The following is a 5,431-nucleotide window of genomic DNA, read 5'->3' as shown; positions in this document are numbered from 1 at the left end:
ACGAGAGACAGGTGAAAACCATCAGGATAACCAGGTCTAAATATATGGACGGGGTAACTGAAAACAAGGAGGAAAGACAAGAGGAGCACGTGGCCAACACAAATTAAGGCAAACGATTAATGTTCTTTGAGCAAGGGAACATTCCAAAAGAAATAACAAACAACAAGAGGTTCCACTCTGGTTGCTCAAATGCTCAAAGGCCAGCCATTCAAGGGCAGTTTTTTTACAAGCAAACAAACGGATGATGAAGCATTGTCTTTACATTGGTCTAAACAGTTTGTTTGGAAGAATCCTATTGATCATATACTCAACTCTTTGTCACATTCCAACCATTCAACTAATTGAAAACTGCAGTTGATCATGTGATTATATCAAGAAGCACATACATTTATAACATTAACTTTGGGTTTCTTTAAACATATACACACATAAAAAGAATAGAAATAGATATATATGGAAATGACTAAAATTAATTTATCTAACACAGTTCCTTTGTATAATTAGCACTTCTTTTTGTACACTGCCTGTCTTTATTAAATTGCAAGTCTCTTTGGCGAAAAGCATCTGTTAATTGACAAAATGTAAATGCAAAGTGCAAGGTAAGAAGCACTAGAAAAAGTAACATGTTTAACAAAGTCCTTTTAGATTTTAAAGGTCACACAAACTCACAGATGCCTCAACAGGCCACATCCTCTACCAGATCTATTTTTTCATTTGTTAGTCATCCACATGAAAATATGCTATAACAATTTATAGTAAATACTATAATATAGAGATAGGCTGCATAATCAGCTAAAATGTTGCTGACATTGGTTTTTATGTATGGCCGATATATATTTCACCACCAAAAGGTCATGTCCAATAAGATGATAAGACAATATATTGATTATTGCAACAGAGCTAATCTTACATTTAACGTGTGTGTGTGCCTGTGTGCATGTGCAGCAGTGACAGATACAGCAGTCCTGGATTACAGGCTTTGTGGGCCCAAAGTCAAACACTTAACCCTGCTTTCTTTTGGTGGTTTTCAGGTCTGTCTCTTCCAAGACATAGGCATTATGAAATTAAAGCATATAAATACAGCTAAATTTGCTTGGGGTTGGATGTAACATGTTTTATGAAGTTACAGCTAACAGCTTTGTAGGCATGAATTGTGATTTTAACTACTCACTTTAAAAAGTTGGGTTAATAATAACCCAACAGGTAACCCATAGATGGGTCAATTTGGCACCGACCTTCTGTTGGGTTATTGTAACCCAATCCATTGGGTTGATAAGGTTAACCCAACAATTTGGGTTATAAAAATAACTAATTTGTTGGGTTATTTTGCCAAAAAGTGGCTTAACCCCTAAATAATAATAAATTATTATTATTATTATTATTATTATTATTATTATTATTATAGTAGTAGTCATCTTTATATGAAAATAAAAAATACACCGCTTTTATTACATTGGCAAAGCTTTATTTAAATCCATGAATTTAGTGCCACATCTTTCACAGTAACAAACGCCTGAGAGCAGTCTAGTTCATCCCCAAGCAGCAGGACAAGAGGGTTCTGTCTCTGTTGCTCCTCCTCCTCCAAGTACTAAACGAAATAAAAGTATACACACACATGAATTAAATAATGTCCAACATTTATTGTCATAAATAATGCACCTAGAAGTCGCAAATCAACAAATTCTTGTTTTGCCTCCTGGTATGAGGGCCGAACCATCTTGCTGCACAATCTGTATGGCAGTGAAGAAATGATAGCTGACTGAGTTGTTAAAGCACCATCTCCAAAGTGGGATCTCCAAGGCTGTCTTTATATCAAACAGAAAAAAACACAATAATTAAACTCAAAACAAGCCCCTCATATCAAAGGTGAAATGCTATAAATTGGGATTAAAACAGAGCTGTTATGCAGGATTGTCTCACCAGATGAAATGTTTGCTTGAACTGCTCCGCAGTGATGCATCTCCCCAAACTTCAAAAAGTTTCTTTGGTGTGTGGGTATAAAATACCTGTCCTGAGCAATCTAAAAATAAATAAACAAAAACAGCACTTAAATCCATGCCATGCAAACAGGACACTGGATTTATTGAAGGGATATTTTACACAAAAATGGAAATTCTGTCATCAGTAATTCACCCTCCCCTTGTTCTAAATCTCTCCTCAGATGAACACAAAACATGATATTTTGAACAATATAGGTAACTAAACCATTCTTGGTCCACAGTAAAATTCCATAGCGTTTTTGTCTTCTGTTGAAGTCAGTCGGGAGTGGACTATTAAGTTTTTCATTTGCTTTGTCCTTTAAAGTTATCATTTGTGGTCAGCAGAAATAAATAAAAAATAAATAAAAAAATCAATCAACAACTTGAGTGTGAGTAAATGATGAATACACCCAAAAATCAGGGAAACACCCATACACTACGGCCAATTTAGTTTATTAAATGTACCTATACTGCATGCGTTTGGACTGTGAGGGACATGCAAACTTCACACAGCAATGCCAACTGACCCAGCTCCAGGACATGATGGATTCGCCTCTGCTGCTGAATGAGGGCGTTTCACCGATTTTTGGGTGTATTCGTCATTTACTCACCCTCAAGTTGTTGATTTATTTATTTTATTTCTGCTGACCACAGATGATAACTTAAAGGACAAAGCAAATCAAAAACTTGATCCCCACTGACTTTAACAGAGGAAAAAATGCTATGGAATTTCACACCAAGAATGGTTTAGTTACCTACTCCTCCATATACCAAATGATGCTCATTCCAACCTTAAACAGAAATTTTAAATTTGCAAATGTATGCCGGACCAAATAACAACAAAAATCATGTATTTACCCAGTTTAGCAATGGAGAAAAGATAACTGGAAGTGGTCATCTCCAGGGGTACCTTAAACAGATAAAGAGAAAAAAAAAACTATAAAAATGCGCACTTTTAGCTGCAGAATTAGTCTTTTATGTGAGTTGTTAAGGTGCATCACATTTGCAAATTTGGTGGGCAAAAAAGGTCCATTTTACATGGTCAATTGTGCACTGATGTTCATCAGTGTGCTTAATTCTCATGCTCAGAAACTTGCAAAAGAGTCAAACTCTTGATCACAGATTTCTACTGAAATAACAGTCATAACGCAATAATTAATATAAATAGGTTAATGTCTGTAATATCTCAATTTGGTCAAATGTTCCAGGAGTGGAGTTCTGAAATTTCTGAACTGTGCTTAGACTCTAAATCAGTCATCTGTACTTACCTGTGGCCTCATGCCTGATACAGAGTCTAATACCAAATTCACACTGAAATAAGGCACAGAAATGCTTTTGAAAGAGACATTTGTGTCTTTACACACTACCAGTGCTGTTCAGAGAAGTATAAATGCATTTACAGAAGAATTACAAATGTATAATTTGATTTTAAGACATATGGTGATGTAAAGACACCTTTACAGTATATGATACAGCTTAAGTGTGTGTATCTGTGCATTTTTACATCATGTGAATATTACAAAATACAGAGCTGTTGTTTTCTCACCTTTCTCAACAAGATTATCAAGGAGGATTAAAGCTCGCTCGGCCCAGAGCAACCTACAATGAACAAACAAACAAAAAATAAAATTAACCACAAATTAACATGAGCTGACAGACAACATTTATCAGTTGAGTGGTCACAGCATCACCTGAATTGAAAACTGGGCAAGGACATGTATGTTTAAGGGCTGTGTATTATTGTTTATTAGCATATATTACTACTATTATTATACAAAGCTAGCAGATGTTACAATTCTTATATGTATAATTTTTTAAGCTTATATTTAATTGTTGTATGACATATATAACTGATTAAACATTAATATTAGCATCTAACATTATCAGGGTTGTGGTTTCATCCCTGTAGGTTAGTATAAGATGTAGGGAAATGCACTTTTCAGGGCCTTCAATATAGTACACACAAACAGTAATAATACCATTTACCTTTCAATAGATAATAATCAAGTACCTTGAAATGGATCATGAATCCTCTTCTGATAAAAGACGATGTAGCAAGCTTCTGCTCTGCTCGTCCAGGATAACTTCCTCACGTTGCGATCCATTCAGCGCCCTCTAGCGGCGAATAATAACCAATAATAATATAATGCTCAGATTCCGTACTTCTTGGGAAAACTAGCAACTTCCTGAACAAAATGTAGCACATATATGTGTCTATATTAGTATTTAATTGTTACAATATAGTTTCCTGGCGAAAGGACAGTGTTTTTAGACAACATAACATACCTTCAACAAGACTGGACGCGACTCCGGTTTGATGTATCTGCTGGGTCCTAAAGATGAGAATTACTGCGGAATATCTCAAATACGTGTATCATTTCCTCCAAAACAACTGTAGAGATGAACACGGAGGAAGAGAAAGCGTTTTTATCCGCATGTAGATCGGCTATGAAGCGCGCACGCTTGTATCATCAATAATTAAGAGTCCAGGTGAAACAGATATAAAAAAAACACGACACGAGGAGGCAATTTGATTAAAAAAATAACAATATTACTGCATTAGAGCGTGCATAAACTTTATAACGCAAGAGCAGCATCACGTACGCATATTAATACAGGGGTTCTCTGTCAGATCAATCAGTTGACTGTTGAAATTTCAAAATTGTAACCCAACTGGTTGAGTTATTAAATAAATAACCCAATAAAAGGTTTAAAATAACCCAACAAAGCACCAAATATTTTTAACTCAACCATTGGGTTAAATAAATAACCCAACATTTTTTAGAGTGTACTATACCTGACAACAGTCTAGTCACCTATCCAAGTTGTAGGAACAACAAATAATAACTTCACTTCAAGTTGATCATTTGGAATCGGAAGTGGCTTATATAAAAGGCAAAGCCCTCTAGATTACTTTCACTTGACCAAAATAAAATCGTATCAGGTCTTGGTTATTAATTTTTTAATTAGGACAGACAGGTCAGACTTGACTTGGACAAAAGTCTTGTCACATCTTTAAAGAATTCACTGAATCACAAAAATCATAGCGTCACCTGTGACATACTGTAATTAACACATTCCCAGGTGTGTAGAAAAAAACCCAGCACACCCAAACTTCGTATGAAATGTATGCTGAACTGACAGCATGCCAAAGATTCAACCCCAGACCAAAGTGCTGATCATCAAGAGCCTGAAGACCAAGGCTGTTTCTCAATATGCGTTCTTCCAACCATCAGAAATCTTGGGGTTCAACTCGATCCTGATCTAAAGTTGGACAACCAAATAGGTGCAGTGGTCAATGCAAGCTTTTTTCAGCTGAGACAACTGAGGAAAATAAATCCATTTTTGTCAAGACAACAATTTGAAACTGTAATCCATGCCTTTGTTACCACCCACCTGGATTACTGTCACTCACTCTACATCAGGATAAGTTGGTCTTCTGTGGCCTGTCT

General features: G+C 35.7%; 1 long non-coding RNA gene across 1 annotated transcript; it reads right to left on the bottom strand.

Moving 5' to 3' along the window:
• Nucleotides 1-1,946: 1,946 nt before the first annotated feature.
• LOC130236825 (uncharacterized) lies at nt 1,947-4,223 on the bottom strand. The gene is made up of 4 exons (XR_008838484.1): nt 3,991-4,223; nt 3,526-3,578; nt 2,838-2,889; nt 1,947-2,020 (listed from the first exon to the last, which is right to left on the bottom strand). It is a non-coding gene; the product is annotated as an uncharacterized LOC130236825 (long non-coding RNA).
• Nucleotides 4,224-5,431: the final 1,208 nt, after the last annotated feature.

The sequence above is a fragment of the Danio aesculapii genome, chromosome 10, assembly GCF_903798145.1.
Source record: "Danio aesculapii chromosome 10, fDanAes4.1, whole genome shotgun sequence".
Taxonomy (NCBI): Eukaryota; Metazoa; Chordata; class Actinopteri; order Cypriniformes; family Danionidae; genus Danio; species Danio aesculapii.
Note: the sequence above shows the minus strand (reverse complement) of the source record. Positions and strands in the feature narration are given on the sequence as shown.